The 24,999-nt window shown below is 40.1% G+C and overlaps 1 long non-coding RNA gene across 5 annotated transcripts in view; it reads left to right on the top strand.

Moving 5' to 3' along the window:
- Positions 1 to 20,147, top strand: part of LOC137503445 (uncharacterized) — a 282,266-nt gene extending 262,119 nt beyond the window's left edge. For 3 of the 5 annotated variants that reach the window (XR_011019131.1, XR_011019129.1, XR_011019126.1), the window contains one exon: positions 4,641 to 5,768. This is a non-coding gene — a long non-coding RNA (uncharacterized lncRNA). Of the gene's footprint in view, positions 1 to 4,640; positions 5,769 to 6,634; positions 7,041 to 14,225; positions 14,257 to 20,125 lie in introns of those variants that run through there. The other 2 variants (XR_011019127.1, XR_011019128.1) reach the window with 2 other exon arrangements.
- The last annotated feature ends 4,852 nt before the right edge of the window (positions 20,148 to 24,999 follow it).

Below are 24,999 nucleotides of genomic sequence, written 5' to 3'. Positions count from 1 at the left end.
ATGTAACTACTATCCAAGCATATTCCAACCGGCTGCGTTGCTCGAGGACAAGCAGCGTACAGCAAATGGTTGCCATTGTTGAACATGCAAGGGTAGCTTTGATGGAGTGGCATCTGTCACAAATTTGCAGCAAATGAAAGTAGGAGCTGCTGGCGCCTCAGGTGCAAAGGCGACACACCAGACTCTGTGAGCAGGCTGGCAATGGGGCTTGTACAAAAAGCTCCCATCGCCAACCTAACCCCACTGTGGTTGATGTTTTTCAGCTTTGCAAGGATACTTGGTCTTGCTGAGCCATATGCTGCACTGCCGTAGTCTAACCGGGGTAAAATATGTGCCCTATAGAATCATAGGAGCACCGTACGGTCAGCATCCCAATTAGTGCTGCTAAGAAAATTCATGATATTCAGCTTCTTAGTGCATTGCACTTTTAACTGCCGCACGTGTGGCTCTCATGATGATAATTTGCTGTCGAAAAGGAACCCAAGAAATCGGTAAGTGTCAACAACTGGAAGAACGACATTTCCTAAATAAAGCTCGGGTTGTGTATGAAGAGTACGGAGCCGACAAAAGTGGACAACAGAGGAAAATGGGAAACCACGGAAAACCGAAAGCCATGTTCTAAGGCCCACTGTTCCACTCTCGTAATAGCTTGCTGTAATTGTTGCTATGCGACTGCCATATTGCACGAGCTACAGTGTAGAGCAAAATCGTCCACATAGAGGGACGGTATTACTGCTGAACCAGCAGCAGCAACAATACTGTTTATGGCAATCGCGAACAGAGTGACACCAAGGACCGATCCCTGTGGGACCCCATTTTCCTGAACATGGTATTGCGAATATATCCTCCCTACTCGGACACGGAATAGACGGAGGGACAAAAAATTCACAATAAATACCAGCAAGTGACCTCGGAATCTCCGTTGATGCAGGACTGAAAGAATACGATATCGCCATGTGGTGCTTGGAGCGCAGTGCTCGTCTTCAGAAGCAAACCACCATTGCACATCTTCTTCAGATCCTCAAGTTCACCACAGACACCTTCGATGTAATGACTAAAAAGAATAGATTACCGAGCTCGATAGCTGCAGTCACTTAAGTGCAGCCAGTATCCAGTATTCGGGAGATAGTAGGTTCGAACCCCACTGTCGGCCGCCCTGAAAATGGTTTTCCATGGTTTCCCATTTTCACACCAGGCAAATGCTGGGGCTGTACCTTAATTAAGGCCACGGCCACTTCCTTCCCACTCCTAGCCCTTCTTTCTCCCATCGTCGCCATAAGACCTATCTGAGTCTGTGCGACGTAAAGCAAAAAAAAAAAAAAAAAAAATAGAATAGAATAGATTTAACCAGTTTGATATCTTGCCCATTGGTTCTGGTAGCAACCAGGAACCTATGGAAGCCGGAACCCAGACCAATACGCTGCGCTTGTTCCCAAGGGGTTGCCCCCCTTAGGGAATCAAAAGTTGAAGACTTGGGTAGCGAACTACCTGAGGTGGCAGGCGGAAGTTGTTTCAATGCCATGCCCGAAATCATCCTGCCCAAATGCCACCCACTCCGATCAGGGGTCTCTGTAGCCGAACCAAGCAGCCAAGGCAATACCCACCTGAACATAGCCGGTCCTCCCCAGGGTCCGATGTTGGACGATGCCTAATACGGGAGGACTGAGGCAATGAGCATGAGGACTCCCTTTCTCCAGTTACCCGCAATAGCATGAACCCCATAGCATGTACAGAGCACTGAATATAAGTAAAAATAAATAAAAATAATTAAAAAGAATATGTCCTTCTGGCATTCGGCTCTGCGGGGACCTGTGTTGTCAGGCGGATACTACTGCCTGGGTACATGACACTCCCACCCGCCACTTCCTGGGTGGTTGCTGACACGGGCTTTCGAGCATAATCACACACGTAGGAGGTCCATCTCTGAGCAGCACGCACATAAAAATTTTGAAATGGTCTACAACTGCCCCTCGGAAAAAGAAAAAAAAAAGTAAAGAGGGGACCATGGCCACATGACCCTTTTAGTTGCCTTCTATGATAGGCAGGGATTACCTGTGGATGTATTCAGCCTTTCCCATCCACAGGAGGTCCAACACATTATACCGAACTGCAATCTATGTCCGCGCCTAGGTCGCCCTTTTTAGTCGCCTCTAATGACAAGCAGGGTATACCGCAGGTGTATTCTACATCTGCGTCCCCCACCTGCTGGGAGTGAGGGCTACATAATGATCTACTGGTGTACTGAACAAGGCTTTTGTAAACAAGAATAGCATAATATTGGTTTGCCAACACTTCTATTTGGTGTACATTTTTATATCTTTCCAAGAGGTCCCATCTGCTGGTTTCACTTTTCCCATCCGATCTCCTTTGTTCTGACCTATTTTTATAATCTGTTAGTGAATAACTACAGTATATCCTTATAGTTGTGAGTGTGAGAATATGGGACATTTACTTGTTGAGAGTGAAAAACTTGAGGAGACTACTGTACCCTTACAGATGTATCTCTTCTGTTAAAGCAAGAATTTCTTGGAACAGGAGACAATTAACCAATGACTGCATGATTTCTGGTAGAGTAGATTCACCTGTTTTTCTTTCAGATGTATTCTTCTGTTTCCTCCATACAAGATCCAGTAAATTCATAATGCATGTCTCATTTAGTCCTCTCCAGGATGTTATCTGTTTTGGAGAATATAGACTGATCTATTCCTTTCAGAAAACACCCTAAATGTTTGCAGAAAACTAAGTGCTTTTGAGTTTGATATTACTGACTTACCTCTCTAACCTTCCTTCATTCATACACAGCTGGTCATTAAGGCAACACCAAGAATCATCCATCTGTTGGTCCCCTCATTCGGGGAAAGCAATGACGTAGCATGTGTATCAATGGTGACACTAATAACTGTCATATAAGTGAAGATTAGGAGTGATTGAGTTTCAATGTGTTTCCATGCTGTTCTTGTGCACAGACGGAGTTAATGTGCTGCATTGAAAAACATTATCATAAAAGAGATTTCTACCTTTGACTATGGGAGAATCCTGGCCTATCACAACTGTACATTATTTTACAGCAAAATATATTCTTGTATGGAAGAAATGTAGTAATTGTTAAGAAGACATGCAATCAATGGGTCAAGAAGTGATGAACTGGGTGATTTACAGGAAGTCAACGGCTCCATCATGTGGTACCAATGAGCATGAGGTCAGACATCAAGTGTGTATGGTGTTTACAGTCTGTACAGCCACATCGAGCATCCTCACTCAGGATTTCAAGCATGTGGCACATATTCTGTGCTTCTCACTCATGGCCTACCACCATCTCCAGTAGCAGGGCATTTTATCCATGTATCCTTTACTGCAAGAGTCTGTGACATCTAACCACACATGCCTGCAACTGCAGTGGTGTGAGGAACGTCAGGCCTGGAGGGATGAATGGTATCCCATTATCTCCTCTGATGAACTCCCCTCTTCTTGCAGCACCTCTATGGTAGCGTCTGAGTCTAGTGGCACTGTGGCACATTTGTGGCCCAGTCCTGCATTATGCTCCATCATGGTGGTCCAGCACTTAGGATTGTGGTATGGGCTGCGATTGCTGCTACACAGACCAGCAACTGTTACTTTGTAGAGGCGTTGGAGACTTTTGTGGCCCACACATCATTTGACTGTTCTTGGATAACCACCCTGTCACAAAGCTTCCTTGTATCTCTCACGAATCGAAAAATGTGGTCAATGGCACCAGCAGCTTCTTCTTAAGCCGTCATCTCCAAATGGAGGTAAATGACCCACACGGCCAGCTCCGATCTTGACGTTGCAGCCATGCCATGTGGATTATTGGAATATCTCTCAGGATCTTTAATGCAGTGGTTTCCCGTTGCCTTCTGCATCCTAATGCCGTTGACCAAACTGGTTCCTCCGCCTTTGGGAACAATTTCTTGTCCCCAGGACAATAGAGTGCCCTTACCCATACCCGCTCATCCACTCTCAAAGAGACTGTTGGCACTTGGTATAGGGGATCTCCTTATACCGGGAGATAATCGGTCCCTTCATTCGTTAGCCGCCTGCATATAAAATATTATTTTTATATGCAGTCGTTGCCCCCTCTCTACCCCGGGGAGGTGAATGTCAGGATTTCACCGTCATTGAAACAAGGACCAAATGGCATTTCCTTGTTTCTCTGGTTCTTTAGAGCTACAACCCATGAACTCTGGGTACACATCATGGAAGCATGGGTGGAGATACCGTCCCTCTTGGTACCGCGTCATGTAGTAGCGGGTAGGTCATAGTCACCTGTGTATCACGGGCATTATATCCAAGAAGTCTGCTTGTGAAGCCTCACATCCTTTTAAATTTTAATGGCCAGCAGTGCATTTGCTTTCTCAAACCTCATTTCCGAAACATTTATCATAAATGTGAGGGCTTCCGTTTTCCCATCTCCTTTCTTTACAAATTAATTAACAAAGTTTTGTAACTACCTGTCATGTTACAATTAATTTGCATGGAACTGTAATTCATAAGATCTTTTTCATTATCTGATGTCCTAACTGGAAACTAGACTGAAGTATCCCATTTGTAGCGGCCATGTTAGAACATCAGTTTAATGAACTTTAGAATCATTGTTTAATTAGTTTTAATTTTTGTTGCAGCACACTACAGTATATCCACTGAGTAAGTACCGCAGCAACAGAAGGAAGTGCTTCTATTTATCTTAAGATCTAGATTTATTCCAGATTATTGTACCCTGAAATATCTTTTACATTTCTTTAATTTTCAGTGGTAGCTGTTCCTAATTCTATAAATGCTTCCTGTTTTTATTTTTCTAATTGAGAGTCCTATTAAAAGTTTAAAGTGTAATTTGTAGCAAAGTACACAGTGTTCTGTGGTAAAACATGATCATGTATCTTGGAACACAGGGAATGAAAAAGGGAAATAGCTGTAAAAATATATTTGAAATTAATTTTGAAATCAAAAAGCATCCATTTAATTCCCAGGATTCAGTATATAAGAAAAGGTTTTCCCCTGAATTTCACCCATACCATTTGTACTGGACAATTGACAAACTATGAATGTACAGTACTAACTGATTATAGGAAGACTTCAGAGAAAAAAGAGATAGTCCATCAATAACAGAACATGGTCACCTTTAGAGGGCTTTACATATTTAATAAAATTCCACAAAAACTTTAGGAAGGTTAGCTTGCTTGACCACTCTGTAGCAGCACTAATCAACCCTGGCATTATACCATACAACATTCTGGGTTAAACACAAACATTGGAGGATAATGGATCCCAGTTGCTCTGATTACTGCAATAATCTTGACAAATATGCCAACTTTGGGAAGAGTTGCACCCCAATCTGCCTTATTTGTTTTTGAGCAACACTACTATATTTCTTGGTGTTTGGAATGCAGACACTCGCACGTTTTTGCAGTCCCTTGTTAAATATAGTTGCCCTGCTTTAACTTGTGGACCTCAGCATTCTTATGGACAGGTCACGATGATGTTTATTGTCATAGGTATGACATCGTAACCAGTGTAAAACCTTCAATTATTGTGTTGGTATACATTGGTCATATTTTATTAAATGCTGAATTATCTTTTATTAAATGTTAAATGTCACTAATACATGATTTCCCTGTAAATATGTATTATAAATTTGTATAACCTCAAATACCTATTGTGTATAAGTTTAACCTCAAAATCTATATAGTCGAAAGCGGTAGAAAACTCTATAATAGTCGTATATTAGATTTATTCTAGGCATAGCCCTAGTGTAGGCACTCCACTCACTCCGCTTGCTGTACATGGAAGCTCGGCGGTTGGTGATGCTCTTTTAATTTTAGTTCATGGGATCGCCGATAGGAGTGTCCTTTACGATTTACCAACGATCTGCAAACTGTCGCCAACTGTTAAGGAAATTTCCAACGGACTGTTTTGCGAAATATGTTATAGGTTACAACCACTAAATTACTCTTTTTCTTGCCGTGTAGGCGGTATGCGCTGCAGCGATAGTTAAGAGCCTCTTGAAGGGAGTGTGGACCCCAAAGGGGGCCACTGTTCTCATGACAGAGCTTGGCCTGGATTCGCAATGATAGGTTACAGCTACTAAATTACATTTTATTTTTCCTGCCGTGCGGGCAGTATGCACCACGGCAATAGTTCAGAGCCTCTATAAGGGAGTGTGGCCCCCAAAGGGTGCCACTGTTCTCATGACAGAGCTTGGCCTGGATTTGGAAAGATAGGTTACATCTACTAAATTACATATTTTTCTTGGCATGTTTCTTGGTGTGTTTTTATTCTGCATGGGTTGGTAAAGGAACCAGCCAGTTAAGAATTATGGGAATGACTTCATGTCGTCCAATGGCCATGCTCGTAGCTGGCCAGCTAATGGTCGATGGTGCATCAAAACTTTCGTTGTATTATAAAAGTAAACATACCTTTTTGGGTGGGATGGTGGGTCCCTGGCATTGGTAATGAACACATCTCTCTTCTAAAGGATTTAAAGGACAATTCATATATATTTCTTTGCGAAGTTGTTGTGTTATATACTGGAGTGCCTACACTAGGACGCTACCTTATTCTACTATAATTTGGTATATATGAAGAGTTCTAGAAACTTACTGTAAGGTTTATTATCCAGATACATGTGGAGACATTAGGAATGTTGGAGAAATTTCCATGTGTATTGGTAAACAGTAACGGAAGTTCGAGTACTCCATTCAACTAGCTGGACGATTGATGTTTCGAGTGTGTTCCATTAGTGTGTTGTAAGAACCCTTCCAGAAATCGATAATTCTAAACGGTTGATCGAACAGTATATATATCGAGCTGTCGGTGAGTCAGTCAGGGTGGACTCAAAGGCAAGTGATAGATTGCGAGTGACTGTGGGCTCTGAGGTGGAGGCGGTGAGTTCAAGAGAGCGTGTGTTATAGTGCGCGAGTCAGTGTTGTTGATATCTGTACTTGTCAGAATCAACTTCAGGGTACTCCGCTATTAAGTGTTGTAGTGTCACTTGCTAGTGTGTATAACTGTGTGTTGTGACTTACAGTGACAATAAAGTAATTTCACAAGGAAGTGAATGTATTCTCATGTGATATTTATTTCCGTTAAATAAAATTGCATTTGAGAGCGATATTATGAATCCTGTCATCCATTCCTATTCAAGTATTTTTTGTTTATTCCATAACAGAATGTAAGCTTGTAAGCCAGTTTCTTAACACATTTTTTAATTAAACAGTAGTTCAGTTTTGCTATTGTTTACATGTATTCAACAATGAATTTTCTTTGGTCTCAGAAAATACCATCTGTTGTACACCAGCCCTGCCATAGCCACCTTATGTATTTCCTGGGGGGAACCAGTAAGTGCATCCTCTATCGTTTCCTACATCTGGTTGCTCTCTGCACTCCTGAAACAGGAGAGCCACATGGTGGATAAACTATAGCTGCAAACAGTCAGCCGGTGTTGGAATTCAGTGACCCACCAGTGTCTGAACAAGAAGTGTCGCGTGCGTGGCTGAGTATCGGCGTGTTGGAGTACAGAGAGTACTGTGGCATGAGCAGTGTTGACTGTCACTGGCTAATACTGCCGAGTTGCTGTTGTTGAGTACTGGTACTTCACTGAGTGGTGGTATTTCTCTGGAACTGTCATCGTGTGTTCTCGGGGTCAACAGGCCTGGTTCTGTAGCTGGTGTGCAGAATGTTAGTGGAAGCAAGACGACCCTGTCGATAAGGATTATAGCAGTCTCATCGAGCTGGACTACCTACTGTGCGAGGAGGGCAGGCAGCAATCAGCAAGTGCAGTCATTCATGGCTGAATAGAATTGTGTGTGTGTCACATATTTCTTCTTGCGGTAAATTCTGCTTCCCATTGAGGCCAGAGGGAACACACAAATGGAGGCTCAGTTAAATGTGTTCTTCGAGATGATAAAGGACTTCAAAGAAGACCAGAAGATGATTACTGAGAAGTTGGAAGAAGTTTATAAGATGATGGAAGAAAACCAGAAGAAGGAAAGAAGCCAGGAAAGAATGATAAAAGAGATGAGAGAGAGCCAGAAGAGGATGCAAGATGGCCATAAGAGGATACGAAGGTAATCCCAAAAATAAGGTCTCCTATTATTTTTATAAATACATAGACCTGTTGATTTCTACAATGATTTACATCATTTTACAGCTTGAACATTTAGCTATTTTTCTACATAATTACCATTTTGGTCGATAAAATTTTGTGGACGCTGTTACAGTTTTTGTATGCCCATGTCATACCAGCGCGCTGCCATGCTGTTCAGGAAGTTGTGAACCTCATCTTTCACCTCATTGTCGGTGCCGAATTGCTTTCCAGCCAAATGTTGATAATCTTAACCATAATGGTTAAAATGATTGTTTGATCCATATTGACTAGTTTGAATGTAGTACAGAAATATTTAAAATAGTTATATTTGAATCAGCCTTGTCAATACACTTATTAATGAAAGAAAATTATTTATTCAACCAAACATGTTTCAGGAATTTAACCATTCCCTTCATCAGTGGTCAGAGCAAAGAATAAAACATGTTTGGTTGAATAAATAATTTTCTTTCATTAATAAATGTATTGACAAGACTGATTCAAATATGACTATTTTAAATATTTCTGTACTACATTCCAGCCAAATTTTCTTTCAACTTAGGGAACAAGTGATAGTCACTGTGTGCCATGTTGGGACTATAGGGTGGGTGGGTGATAATGTTCCACTGAAATTGTTTCAGGAGAGCAAAGGTATAGCGGGCAACATACAGGCGAGCGTTGTCATGGAGAACGTTTACGCCCTTGCTCAACATTCCTCTTCTCCTGTTCTGTATTGCCCGTCTGAGTTTTTTCAGGATCTCACAGTACCTGTCAGCATTAATTGTGGTCCCAGTGGGCATAAAGTCAACCAACAATACCCCTTTTCGATCCAAAAACACAGTTGTCACGACTTTACTAGTAGACTGTGTTTGCTTGAATTTTTTCTTTTTTTGCTAGTTGCTTTACATCACACAAACACAAATATGTCTTATGGTGATGATTTGCTTGAATTTCTGCAACTTTGGCAAAGAGGGATGCCGCCACTGGCGTGATTGCTGCTTGGTCTCAGGTGTAAAGTGGAATGCCCTGGTTTTGTCACCCATGACAGTTGAGTCCAAAAAGTTGTCCTGTTCGGCTGCAAAGAATTGAAGAAATGCGCGGGAAGAATCAACTCGTTGCCGCACGTGGTCTTCAGTCAGCATGCGTGGCACACATCTTGCGCTCACCTTCCGGTATTTCAACTTTTCTGTTAAAATTCTGTGTGCGGGACTTCGGGAAACCTCAGGAACCAAAGTGCAGAGATCAATCAGGGTGATCCGCCGATCTTCACGCATGATTTGCTCAACCTTCACGACTGTCTCAACAGAAATTGACGGTCTCCCGCTCGTTTGTTCATCATGAATTTCAGTCGGACCGGCTGCAAATTCTCTACACCACTTACAAACATGTTTGACATCCATGCATGATTCACTATACACTTCCTTCAATTGGCGATGAATTTCAATCGGTTCAGTACCTTTTATGTTCAAAAACCAAATAACTGCATGCACTTCGCACTTGGCAGTAACATCCAACGAGAGCTCCGTTCTCAACAGCTGCCAAGCGAAGACTGAGTGCCTCTGCGTGGCATCCTCATGTTTATATACGAGCATGGGAAACACACTTCACAATATTGTGACCAACAGCCACACGAACAGAGTTCTGTATTTATAAAAAAATAGGAGATGCTGCTTGTGGGATTACCCTCATAGAAGGCAGCCAAAAAAGATGGGAGAGGAAATGAGAAGATGGAAGTAGACCAAAATAAAATAGAGGATGGCCAGAAAAAGCTGGAAGATGGCCAGAAGATGGAAGACGGAAATGAAGATGAAAACTTAGAAGAAGGTGGAAGACGGACAGAGAAAAATCTACTGTAGAAGCGCTTCCATAAGATAGAGCATGTTCTGCTTTTCTGCTATTTCTTGACGACACAATGAGAATGTATTATTGGCACCTCCTGAAACCGAGGACACACCCTGGGAAGTGGGAGCCAGCGACGGGAGGAAGTTTGTGTTCTTGGGGCTTGTAATGTTGATAAGGATGATTCAATAACTAACCCTGAAGAGCTATTTCACCAGGGATGGATTTTTAGAAACCTGTATATTCCCTCAAACAATAGCAAGGCACAGGTTCAAATTGTTGTGATATATACATTTCATTGACAATTCTACAGGGGATACATGAACAGTGCCTACAGAGCTTTTTAAAATTCAGTCTTTCCTGGAAATTACAAATGAACATTTTCAGACTGTTTCCTTTTGATTCCTTAGTGATCTTTTCAGCTCTATACAATCATTATTGTTTTATTTTGTCATTCATTTCATAATTTTGTTTTATTTTAAATTTCTCTTCCACTCCATTTGTTCAAAGAGGATGATTAGCTAGTTGTACTTCCTCATAAAACAAATAACAAACTACCAACACCATCTATATCCCCATTCAAATACCTTGCTCGTTTTGTAAACATATACCTGAAACAAATGTGAAACTTACTCAAATGAGATATATTTACAAATATTGCGAGTGGTTATGGACAATCCTGAGTTGCAGTCATCACATAATATTACCGAAAAACATTGGGCATGATCTCAGCATACATAGTTCTAAAATTATTGTGGTTCACAGGGGCCAAACATATAATTCATCAGCACAAATATTATTTTGTAGATTTTAGATTAAGAGTTATTTTCCTTGATGGTACCTAAATCTCTGTCCAGCTTCAATTTAAATACAATCTAGAAAGTGAGCTGCTCGAGATTAAGTTGGCGGCTTGAGGAGTTAAGTTGGCATTTTAAGAATTAAAAAGCACTCTAACCATAGTAAATGTGACAGAATATCACTAAAACTATAAGAGCATGTGAACTAGCACTAAACTTGAGCTCCCTTAGCACTGATGGATCTGAAAACAGGCTCAAACATGGGAGAAGAATGAAGGGCAATAAATAACAATATCTGTTTGAAATGCACAATGATGGTCTAGGAGAAGACTGCCACAAGTGGGTGAGCTGAGGCAGTTTTTATCTTCTAGTGCAACAAATCCCCATTCTGCTAGAAAGGTTAAATTCTGACCAGAATTATCTTGGTATTTTACCCAACTAAGGTTAATGAAGCAATAGCTGGGTAGCTTTATGATATAACATGATAAAAATGTGACTATAGCAAGAACAGTTTGCACTGTGGTAGAATGATAATCATGGCAGGAGATAATGAAAATGTAGGTATCAGTCCCTTTAGATATGCCATTATGTTATCGGGAGTGATGCCAGCATTGCCAGATACCCTCTGCTTGATAACATATAATACTGTACTAGCACGAGTTACTTGGATTTATCAGTTTAGTTTGTAATTACCATGTTCATAAACAGAAAAATGCCATGTGAGACAATGCAAAGGTGAACAGGTAGAGGGTGTGTACATGAAGCACAACACAAGACTGAAAATAAGCAGAGATAAGAATATCAGGTAGGAAAAATCCATTGGGAAAGAATGTTAAAATTTCTAAAACAATAAGACAACATTCCACAAATGAAGAATTGTTTAATGCTTCTGCTGTGACTAGAATGGAAGTAAATGAAGTCACATGTTTGAGGACATGCATAAATTAAGGGCTCTGCTTTAGAGATAGAATCATTTAAGTAATAGAAAGTTTTTCCATGCCTGTGTAGGCCCCTATATGATACCCGGCAGGATAATTACCCTGGTTTATCTTGCACCAGCAGTTCTTGTACCTCATTCAGTGAGACTATTTCATTTAAACTGAGATTTACACAGAGAATCACTGCTTTACTTCATAGAGCTGACAAAACTGGCACAGACATTGATAAAATATCTGCATTTCGTAAATGTATAATGTTCTGACCTGAAGTAATGTTGAGGATGTGGCACGCAATTTAGCGGGTAAAGAAAGTATTATTTCTGTCTTAGATACTCTGCTTGTGCATTTGAACATGCCAACATTCTTTTTACTATATTCATATTATATTATATTATTACAAGTGTGATTTTTCTACACTAGTGTCCAAAAGTTAAGCATAATTACTTAACGAGCCATACCACTTGATAGGAATGTCAGACGGATTGCTGAACAAATGGGAGCTAAATCGCACACTATATGTCACACAACTTGTCCAAAGAAACAGTGTCAGAAAGGTTCTGATAGCTAAGGTACGTCTTTGACAACAACTAGCAAAATTGACAATGTCTTCCACAACAAAATATGCTGTTAATAGGGTGTATGGTTACCCCTAACAGCCACCTATGCTTCTCAGCGACGTGGCATGCGCTCTATCAGATGGTCCAAGAGCTCTTGGGGCAGTCAACCCCATTCCTCCGAAAGGGCAATGCGAAGGTCTTGGAGGGTCCTTGGTGGAGGCTGACGGGATGCAATTCACCTCCCCAATGTATCCCAGGCATGTTCTATAGGATTCAGATCCTCAGACCTCACTGGCCAGTCCATGCGATAAATGTCTTCGGACATTATCGTCCATTAAGAGGAAGTCTGGATCAACCTCACCTCTGAAGAGTCGAACATGTGGTCTCAGTACCTCATCCCTGTATCTCTGAGTGTTAACAGTGTTCTTCGGACCACCCATGAAGATGTGCAGGTCCGTACAGCCATTCAACATGATGCCGCCCCACACCATGGCACCACGATGTTCCTGTGATTCCTGTGGTTATATCGGCTATCCAGTTCTCTCCAGATTAATGTGCAACGGGAATCGTTCTGCAAACTGAAGCAGGATACATCTGTGAAGAGCACATGCCTCCATTCATTCATGGTACAGTTTTGATGTTGAGAGCTCCACAGTAAACGAGCCCATCTCTGTGCTGGAGTGAGCGGGACCCATACTGCTGGACGTCGGGCAAACAGCCCTGTTGTTCTGAGCCTCCGGTACACAGTTTGCTGGGAAACAGCAATCCCTGAGATGGCTGCAATCTCCGCCAACAATTGTCTTGCAGATCCACTCCGATTTCGTTGGGCGGTTAAGAACAGATATCGGTCCTGCTGTGTGGTGGTTATCCTTGGTCGACCTGGTACTGGCCTACGACTAGCATCTCCTGTGTCTCGAAATTATCTCCAAAGCCTGGAAATGACACTTTGTGGCACATTCAAGGATACGGCGACTTCGGTCTGTGTCTGGCCTGCTTCCAGCGACCGAGTATTCTACCCTGCAAAACAGGGTCCAAATGGCATTGTTGTACCATTATGTTGTCACATTCACCACAAGGCTACACTCCGCACACTACAACAAGGCAAACACAACTGAGGGAATATGGGGCGCAGGCACTGGCTGTGTTTACGTTGCGGTTACGCTGCTAGTCAAAGCAGGGAACACTCCTTTCCTATACAGAGCGAACACATAAGGTTGGTAGGTGCATATGTCGTGCGATTTGCGGTCTATTTCTTGTTACCCTGCTTACTCGTAACTTATGCTTAACTTTTCGACCCTAGTGTAATAATGGATTTGTAACACTAACTAAAATATTATTTATTAATTTAAAGTATGGAGAAACATGTCTTGTCTGTAATCAAACAGGGAAAAATTCATATTCAGTCACCAAAATTTGAACCTAAGATTCAACACTAAAAGATAAATATCGATCCACTTCAGCCATTTGGGAGGCGGGGGTGATAAGTGAAGTTGCTTAGCTGCTTGCTTTCAACCCAGACAAGTGACTATGGTGGTAGGTTGTTATGGTTATGACTTTAAGATGGATCGTGGCAGACTGATGGTGAAAATGAGTACTGCTGGACTAGTCAAAAGGGTAGTTGAATGGGTGGCTAAATTTCTAGAAAACAAATCTCAGGGAAATAGATTTGGTGAAGCATTATTAGATCATGTAATTATTAAAAGGCAGGTTCCACAAGGCAGTATTATTGTAGATTAATGTTTTCTTAAGTATATAAATGATATGAGTAAAGAACTGGAATCACGGATAAGGCTTATTGGTGATGATATATCTAATGACCTCAACCACAGGCAACCTGATACCAAGGTTCAATTGCAAGTCAATCCTGGGCGTGTGGTATCAGCAAGGGTATCTGGCCTTAAACCTCGGCCAATATGCAGAATGAGCCAGGGACCAAAGATCCCAGAAATATCTGACCATGGTGCTGTTTATAATTATATGCTATTTTCTCTTTCAGAATTAAAGAAATACCAATTTTCTTGTGTGAGGTAAGTAACAGATAATAATAGTATGATTTTTATGGGCCATTATTACAGTAGTTATTGCTTAACCCAGATCTTCCTTATATCTCTTAAATAAAAATAAGGAAAATGATTAACTTACCCGAGAAATTTTATCCATAGAAAATGAATGATGTGCACCAATCATTTTTAAAGACCAAAGAAGAACAGACAGTGCCAGAGATAAGGAAGGGTTTTACAATTTCGGAAGTGCTACAGTACTAGTGCAATGCCTGATCCTAACACACCAAGTATCGGCAACTACTAAATCCAATTTTCAAATGATATCACATTCACCATCCGCAGAATCCATTTATCTGAGTGGGGCAAATGAACTTTATCTACTCTTAAGACAACATCCTGTTGGATCAAACCCTCATTCTTCTCATTTGTTCAGTCTACTTCTCTATTGGTCTATCCCTGTGTCTTGTTCTCAGAAGTCTGGAAGCACTCCTAGACTGCTGTCTGGTGGTCCATCTTCTTGACATGACATCTCTGTCAAGCTTAGGCTGTAGTTTCAGAGTGGTTCCGGTCTCTTTGCACAGTGTCTAACCACTTCCTTCTTTTTTTTAATCTTACAGATTTCTGCACCATAATTTTCAGATAATTCATCTTTATATGGCTTGAGGCTGGTTGATGCCTCAGCTAACTGGAGTACAGGTCAGATCATTTCAGTAGAATATGAACTTCCCTCAATTTTATTTAAACATTCTATGGTAATCATTCAGTTCATCTTTTTATCTAAAATTATGACAATCCATGAACAACTTTCCTTGATACCCAAGCATTGTCTTAGACCTAGTTCTATTTCCAACATTATCTCCATTATGAGTAGATATACAGTAAAAAAAATTGAATTAACATTCCAAATACATTGATGCTAGGACTATCCATGACTTCCTTCTAATGACACTTTCTATCTACAACGTCTTTAAGAATTATTCAGTGCTACCCTCATCATTCTTGGTAAATATTATCTGACAAGGCTATTACAGGGAAGTCGACACACCATGCAGACTACTTATACTTTGAAGTTAGTAAAATATGAATTGTCACTAGTGTATTTCAATTATTTCAAAAATGCTAGTTATGATTGTATTGCTCTGAACTGTCAGTTTTCTTTCCGTTATTAGAACGTAATTAGTAGCGACAAGTATTTTGCAAAATTGCAATAAATATTTATAAAAAAAGAAATATTCCAATATACTTAGGAAATTTTATTATTTCATTAATAATTTGAAATTTAGGTATATTTTTTAGAAATGAGGCATTAAACTGAAATTAACCAAAATTATGAATGTAATTAATAGTGTGAAAACATGACTAGTGGGCTTCTGAAAACATTCCTTCACTACTATACTTCGATAGTTAAATTTTCTAATGAAGAAGACTACTTCACTTCTTTGGTGTCCATTGATGTTAGTCCACTTTCAATTAAGCATCATTCTGAACTTCTGAGATGAACTACAATGTCAGTAGCACAGCTGCAGTCAGTAAGTACACATGATTTCTGTAGTACCAATATAAATGGTCCGTTATTGGACATTATAAATTTTCCAGCTAACTCATTCCTATTTGCCAGCGTTTCGCCCCCGTGTACTAGGCTGGGCTCATCAGTTGGTACCTAGCACACCTACCAAGACGCTGGCTAGTGCATACCGTGGAGGCCACTGTGTAGGCTAATTGTAGCCACCGGCAGTGCCAATGCACTATGAGAGACTTTGTCTCCTTATCAAAAATTGATGCCTGCTTGGCCATCAGATGATATAGATGTTGATTCCCTCTGAAATATTTGTTCCGAATGAGTAAATTTATAATACCAATCTAAATGGTCCGTTATTGAACATTATAAATTTTCCAGCTAACTCATTCCTGTTTGCCAGCGTTTCGCCCCCGTGTGCTAGACTGGGCTCATCAGTTGGTACCTAGCACACCTACCAAGACGCTGGCTAGTACATACCGTGGAGGCCACTGCGTAGGCTAATTGTAGCCACCGGCAGTGCCAATGCACTATGAGAGACTTTGTCTCCTTATCAAAAATTGATGCCTGCTTGGCCATCAGATGATATAGATGTTGATTCCCATAGGGAATCTGAAATATTTGTTCCGAATGAGCACACGGGGGCGAAACGCTGGCAAACAGGAATGAGTTAGCTGGAAAATTTATATATTGGTATTATAAATTTACTCATTCGGAACAAATATTTCAGATTCCCTATGGGAATCAACATCTATATCATCTGATTTCTGTAGTGTTTGGCTAAATTTGGTACAGTATAGCAGTTAAGCTAACGGTGAGATTGAGTGTAAAGAGATAGAGAGAGAGAGAGAGAGAGAGAGAGAAAGAAAGAAAGAAAGAAAGAAAGAAAGAAAGAAAGAAAGAAAGAAAGAAAGCAAGCAAGCAAGCCAGCAACTCAGCGCCAGCTGTCAAGCTGTGTATGAAAACCAACGGCTTAAGTTGTATGATGCTTCCTCAGTAGAGAAGTGCTGCTAGCAGCTCTTTTCTAGTAGTGTGTAGTGCCAAATACTTTATTATGACAATACCGGACAGCTTGCTGTTTTCAGCGAGAAAGTCGATAGTGCTGCTACCTACATGGCTTGGTGTGACCGACTCTTCAATAACATATTGCCACCTGTATGATTCTTGGCGCACTGCCGTGTTGTTTATAATGTATCAGTGTTTGTCACTAAATAACCTTACATTGCAGTTATATTCCAAGGAAAGTGTTACGCGGTGAACCAATTACCCAGCAACATAATGGGCATGGGAACTGATAAGGAACGCAAGTATTAAAAAAAAGTAATAACCTCGCATCTGTGTTGAGGTTACATTCTATGCCCCTTATATTAAGAAAATAAATCAAATACTGTACTGAAATGTTAGTGAGACATACAACCAATAATATTAACAAACACGGAGCTCTAGTACACTCAAACTTGAGGGCCCACATTGTTAAACAGTACCATAAATTTCACAATCAAAAACTTGTGGGCCTGTAGCGTAATGGTTATCGCGGTAGTCTTGATATTGAAAATTGAAGGCCATGAGTTTCGAATCCAGTTTTCACACCAGGCAAATGCCGGGGCTGTACCTTGATTAAGGCCATGGCTGCTTCCTTCCAATTCCTAGGCCTTTCCTATCCCATCGTCGCCATAAGACATACCTGTGTCATTGCGACGTAAAGCACATAGCGAATCCAGTTACCTTTTCTTTACTGTAAGAAAATAACCATATTTTTTCTATTTGTTTTATGTCGCTACGACACAGATAGATCTTATGGCGACAATGAGATAGGAAAGGCCTAGGAATGGGAAGGCAGCGGCCGTGGCCTTAATTAAGGTACAGCCCCAGCATTTGCCTGGTGTGACGGAAAACCATCTTCAGAGCTGCTGACAATGGTGTTCCAACCCACTCTCTCCCAGATGCAAGCTCACAGCTGCGTGCCCCTAAACGCATGGCCAACTCACCTGGTAATAATAATAATAATAATAATAATAATAATAATAATAATAATAATATAATGAAAATGCCTGTCTCTAAGTACTTTGCGTAGTCCGTATGGGCTCATTCGCAAATAATAATAATAATAATAATAATAATAATAATAATAATAATAATAATAATGATAATAATAATTTTCTTTATGTAGCATTAAGTACATCACAGATTTCGGAGACGTCGAGGTGCCGGAATATAGTCCCACAGGAATTCTTTTACATGCCAGTAAATCTACCTACACGAGACTGACGTATTTGAGCACCTTCAAATACCACCGGAATGAGCCAGGATCGAACTTGCCAAACTTGGATCAGAAGGCCTTCGCATCAACCGTCTGAACCACTCAGCCCGGCGTAAGAAAATTATTTCAGTGTATTATTGGTATAGGACTGAGCACCAGTCCAACTAATTTAATACGTGTGTATGGTAATTCTTCATGCATACATTTGTGAAAGAGACTTTAGGAAATTCTGAACACTTCTTCCTTATCACTAACATCGTAGTTCACTTTCGTAATCCCAATATGTGTTTTATATATATATTATGTATTTCTGTCTTGATAGGTAAAACAGAAAATTCGAAGTACAGCAAAAGCGAGATAGCACCGTGAGGTGAGTTCCCCTGCAGAGTTCGGGAAGATCAGCCGTACCGAAGAAGAATATGAAGTCGAAATAATGGACCAAAATTCCTGTTCCTTAATTACAGCTTCTCTTTCCCAGAATCTTAATAAATCATGGACGTTGCTAAGTTATCTGCCTCCTTTGGCTGAATGGTTAGCGCTTCGCCCCCCCCCCCCTTTCCCTCTCGTCCTCACCTATTTATGATACCGGTACCTTAATTCTTCGGAGTGCTTGATCTCTTCAAATTCCCTCCTGATTAGTGTTAATAGAGGATGGCTGGCCACTTGGACTTTCTCTTAAAATAATCACCACCATGGAATGGCCAGCGTACTGGCCTTTGGTTCAGATGCACCTGGTACGATTCCCGGCTGAGTTGGAGATTTTAATAGCATCTGTTAATTCCTGTAGATCGAGAGCTACGGATTTGTGTTCGTATTCATACGCGTCTTCAAGTATATACAACACATCATACAAAAAACAACCACAGAAACACGCAATAGTAAGTGCGGTATATATCCCTCCACGCCGCTAGGTAATTGAGAAAAGGCTAGAAAGAAGAGGAGAGAGTAGTTGTTAAATATTTCCCCCAGAGGCTGGGTGGATACTCAAACAAATTCTGCTTTATAACTCTTAAGACATAGCGAAAGGCACGGTTAATATAATGCTCGTTTGGAGGTTTACGAAGGAGGCATTTCATTTTTTTAAAAATTTCATTCTTAATTATTGTGATTTTTCAATTATTTTAACAAAACTATTTCCAATGAGTGTAGTGCATTCCTCTCAACTGTGGCATAGACAAGTATGCAGTTCACACCAACATGCTAGATGTCACCACCGTCGCTGTTCGCACTCCACTCAATGCTGTTGAGATGGAGCTGTCCAGTATTGGTGTATTAAAGTATTTGGTAGTGCCTCCATGACAGGACCAGCCTAACTTACAACACAAGGAAAAAAAATGATTAATCATGTAATGCAGAATATTGAGAAAACATTGATACTATCACCTTAATACATGGAGAAAAAGGTCCCCATCAGAGGATTGCTAGAAAAATATGATTTATTTTACAGTATTCTTTCATTCACCTAAAATATTCATTTATTTGAAAAACAAGATTCTGCATTCATTGCATTTAACTGTATTCCACAGTGCCTTGTGAAAACTGTATCTGCAAATCATTTGATGCCAGCCTGGTAGATGTCTCTGTGCAATCAACTTATGAGCAGAATTGCACTTGGTTGCTCTTTATGAGCCAGAAACAGAACATTATTTATTTCAATAAATCCTTTACTTCCTTCAGGCTAGCAACCCGTCGGAGGGACATTTGATTACTTTCATGTCTTGCAAAAAAAAAAAAAAAAAAAAAAAAAATGAAAATGCAAGACCGTAACAGGACACATGGCCCAATACTTGGAAGGAAGATGATGATGATGAATAAATCCTTTATTTGCCTTTAATAATTATTTATTAAAAGAATACAGTGCTTTGGTTGTTGCATTTAACTGTATTTCCCGGTTGATGGCCCTGTGAATCTGTGAGTTAGTGTCAAAATATTCTGCTGATATTTCAATGCCAGCTTTCATAGTCTCCCATGGGAGTGTATTGTACAGGTCTATGTACACTGTTAGTTCTTTCTTTATGCATATACACAGTGCCATTGCAACGGTAATTGGGCATTCTTTCAGCTAGTCATTTTGTTTGTGGTAATTTTCTACATTATGTTCTCTTCATTTTTTGCAGGGACCTGGAGCCACAGGCCAAGGTGAGTATTTAGTTTAAACATTTCATGCAGTAAGGATACTACAGAGAATTCAGAGTGGTCAAATATTCTGTAACTTGTGGTAACATTATACACATAAAAATGGTAACATAATAAACAAACAAAGGAAGATAAACAAAATACACTTAACAAAGACAACTAAAATGAACAGACAGCCAACAGGATATGTGGAAGAATGCTGTACATACCCTGCCAGGATCATAAACTGGTAGTGCATTAACTCTCAAATAAGGTTATCAGGTTTCTTAAAATAACCTTTATTAAATTTAAATTATAGTGGTGTTCACGCAATATTAGTACCACGGTTACCACTTGCATCACCAATATCTATGCGCGGTATCACTGTCTTATGTTTATTTCTCGCAGACGACGAAGCACAATGCTGCCAACCACTCTACTTAGGAATTAGATCATCAGTGAGCAAAGGGGGTCTGGGGGCGTAAGTCCCCAGTTTAAAGCCACGGACCAGTGATAGGAGGACAAGCAAAGGGGGTCTGAGTGTGTAAACCTCCAGGTTAGAGCCATGAAGCGGCCTTGGGCCTCTAGTTACCTGAGGAAATACCATTGTTCTGCACTAGTTAGTGTAAGACCTGGACAAGACCACTGATCTGGATTCTTGAAAGTAGGAGCTGGACAAGACCATTGGTCTAGATAGGTTAGGGTAGGGTCTCGACAAAACCATTGATATGATGACAAGCAAAGGTGAGAGCCGTGACCATTGGTCTGGATTCGTTAGGGTAGTGAGCCCTGGACCAAAATTACCTTCTTTCTCACCTTACTACATCAGGGCATTCTATGTGGATTAGTGGTCAGAAAATGAAGCAACTGATAGTAGCAAAGCCTACTACGTTTTTCTTGGTACATAGCGCCTCCAGATCTAGGCAGCAGTGCAACTGTCTATTGTTGATGCAGAATACGTATGTAATTCTATGGACATGGCTTCATGCGGTGGATGTATCATTAATGTTACCAATTTTTCTAAGCATAATTCCTTACGTTTATTAAATAACATCCTAACCTTCAAAATGAATTTTGAAAACATGTAGCTTAACTGTATTAATAGACATTTACACCATTCGTTGACACTCGGAAAATGGTTTGAAGATACATAATTTGTTTTCTTTGTTTTGTTTTTCCCCTAAAATCTTCGCCTTCTCATAAATACGGTGACGCTTGTCACCCTTGTGGTCTAGGACTATAAAACAATTACATTACTTTAAGACTGAGAAACAATTGAAGATGACCAAAATGACAACTGTACTTGCAGGCACGAGAGGCTTGGTAGCCCTTCCCTCAGAGCCCAGATGATGTTCTGTGCGCCAAATGAACACCGACAGTTTAAAAGTGATATAAAGGAATTTACCATTCTAAAACTAAGGTCAAACAGTTGTAATTTTGAAAATACAAGTGAACTAACGAACATCAAGGGGATTTTAAGGATATGACCCCGCAACTAAAAGTCTACATCAGAATTGACAATTCCTTTTGTTCAGTGGGCTAGCTCTGTTCTACCAAGACAGGCACAAGGAAAAATACAATAACATTCTTTTATATTATGATTTATATGGTAAAGTTGCCTGTTTCCAAATAAAAATTTGTCAAAGGGCTGTAAAGCGCTTTTTCGAATAAATTACGTAATCGAAGATGCGAGACTGCCCCGTCAAATTCCTGCAACTGAACAGCTTAAGACGTGCTAAAGTAAATAAAACTTACATTATCCCGTAACTTAGGCTGGGACTGCCCCCTTGGGGCGAGAACTTGGAACAGACACGTCCACCTTCACAGAGGATCAAGTTGTGAATAGACGATATTCGCTTTGCATTTCAGAATATGAAGACAAACCCCCTTTAGTCTGCACGCATCCCCTTCCTAAACAAGGAAACCAATCGATCAATCATGTGCATGATTTTAACAAGTAATCTGAGCTCATTTTTACCATGAGGGTGGTAGTTTTCACATGCTCTGACAATTGCTAGGACACTTTGACACCTGCCAGACCACAAAATTCTTTCTGGTGCCCTTCCCACATTCTCTAATGTTCTGCAGGATGCCAGAAACATGACTTGTTTCTGCCACCAGCAAGACATGAGAACAAAACACCCAGTTCTTCCACAGGGTGCACAATGAGTCCCTGTTTACATCTTTCTGTGCAGTACCAAAATCAGTTTTCTTTATTATAACAACAACAACAACAACAACAACAACAATAATAATAATAATAATAATAATAATAATAATAACAACAACAATAATCAATGAGGACAACAGACATAATCCTGAGAAAGTCGAACAGTTTTGGGACCTTCTTGAAGAACAGTTGGAGAAAATACCATCTAAGAACATAAAGATCTTATTAGGTGACTTTAACGCTCAGCTGGGAATAGAACCACAATTCAGATCAACAATTGGAAACTATCCTGCTCACAAAATAACTAATAGAAATGGTATAAGACTCGTCAATCTGTGTCGTACCTTCAATCTTCAGATAATGTCATCATTCTACAAACACAAGCCAAGCAAACAAATACTTGGTGATCACCAGGCAGTGTGTGTGTGGAGAGAAACAGATTGATCATGTAGCAATATCCAGGAGAGTGATTAAGGAAATAATGAACTTTAAAGTGCAGAGAGGTGCTCAGTTTGATTCCGATCATTACCTCTCCAAGATCAAAATTAATTTCATTCCTCTCAATAAGGCCCTGAAACCAGGAAACAGAATCTATAAATACTACCTTGGAAAGTTAAAAATCAATCAAAATGTCTTAGAACAATACCACCAGCAACTGACATTTGAATCTCATAAATGGATGGACATCGCCTCCAAGAGCCAACAAGCAGCTAATACTGCAATCCTGACAGCTAAGAAGAGAAAGCATAGATGGTGGAATGAGGTCTGTGATGAAGTGCTGACCCAAAGAACAAATGCCTGGAAAATGTGGAACTCGACCCGAAGATCTGAAGATTTCGATGTATTCTGTGAAGCTCGAAAAGAAGCAGCCAGAACTTTCTGAAGGGCCAAGCGACTATATGAGAAACAGCAGTTAGAACAGATCGATCAGGATTTCCGGAAAAACAATTCCAGAGACTTCTATCAAACATTCAAGACTAATTTGAGAGGGTACCAAGCCCCCAGCCTTTGTTTTAGAGATGAAAATCGAAAGCTGGGCTTGACCAACAAAGAAAACTGTACGATCATATCTCGGTACTTTGAAAACCTTCTTAATTGTGAGGAACCAAAAGAAAGATTCCCTGTGTGTGACCCGATCCACAAACTACCCAACTCCCTCCCTCCTTGTAAAGAGGAGATCAAACAGATTATAAACAGCTTAAAGAATAATAAGGCAGCTGGTGAAGATTCGATAGTGGCAGAACTACTGAAGCTGGCAAATGATGAAACTCTAGATGTACTAGTCAAGCTTTCTGAAGATATCTGGAGAATTGGGATGATACCAACTGAATGGCTGTCAGCACTAATCCACCTTCTGCACAAGAAAGGTGATAAAAAGAATGTCAATAACTATAGGGGCATCTCATTAGTATCTGTTCCCTATAAGATTTTCTTCAAAGCAGTTCAGAACAGAATAGAAACTCATCTTGACCAACAGATTGGGGAAATATCAGGCTGGCTTCAGAAAAAGCCATTCGTGCCCAGAACATATCTTTAACCTGAAGAGCATCATCAGGTACAAGAAGACAGGAGGGCACAGCTATGTGGTTGTATTTGTTGACTTTCAGAAAGCATATGACTCCATTGACCGGGAGTGATTAATGAATATTTTGGAACAGTTTGTAGTGGACAATACGTCAAGAAATTTGAACAAACAAACTCTAACCAACACAGTGTCGAAAGTAAAATTTATGGGTGAGATCTCAGAACCGTTTACAATCAGAACGGGTGTAAGACAGGGAGATGGACTATCCCCACTCCTCTTCAACTGTGTTTTGGAAAAAGTCATTCGAGAGTGGAGGAAGTTATTAGACCAAGAAGAAACAAATGAAGATCAGTTCGGACTTGGTCCTAAGCACAAAGGGGTGTACATTGACTGCCTGGCCTTTGCGGATGATCTGGCCATTTTTACTAACAACATAAATTCGGCAGCAAATATGTTGGAGGATGGTCCGCCTAGTCAATACTATTTATTATTTACCTTTCACCTTAACATCTAGTACATGTTTCTAGAATATTTGTGCATTCTCTTCCTCAGCTAGTGGATTAAAATTCAGTATACAATAAGACCTGATAAAATAGGGGGGCCCCCATTAAAAATTCAAAACTATGATTATAATGTAACATTTTTAAAAAATTTAAAAAATTAAATTAAAAAAAAATAATTTTTTTTAAAAATGTTACATTATAATCATAGTTTTGAATTTTTAATGGGGGCCCCCCTATTTTATCAGGTCTTATTGTATACTGAATTTTAATCCACTAGCTGAGGAAGAGAATGCACAAATGAATGGATGAAAACCATAACGGTATAACGGTGTAACGGTATAAGTAGCATTTTGGTCATTCAGAGAAAAAGGCATTTAAACATCTTAACACTCATATAAAGCATGTTATTTGTAGTTATACCACCCATCACTAGAGCACAGAATATTACCGCTATCACTTGTATCTCTTTGCTGGTGAAAAGGTACATCCTCCCGGAGTTACATTCTGCACTTAACTCATTTTTTTTAAATGTCACTTATACCGTTATGGTTTTCATCCATTCAAATGTTCTCGAAACATGTACTAGATGTTAAGGTGAAAGGTAAATAATAAATAGTATTGACTAGGCGGACCATCCTCCAACATATTTGCTGTTATTAAGTCAATACGGATCCAAAT

Source organism: Anabrus simplex, unplaced genomic scaffold (assembly GCF_040414725.1).
Source record: "Anabrus simplex isolate iqAnaSimp1 unplaced genomic scaffold, ASM4041472v1 ctg00000124.1, whole genome shotgun sequence".
NCBI classification, from domain to species: Eukaryota; Metazoa; Arthropoda; class Insecta; order Orthoptera; family Tettigoniidae; genus Anabrus; species Anabrus simplex.
Note: the sequence above shows the minus strand (reverse complement) of the source record. Positions and strands in the feature narration are given on the sequence as shown.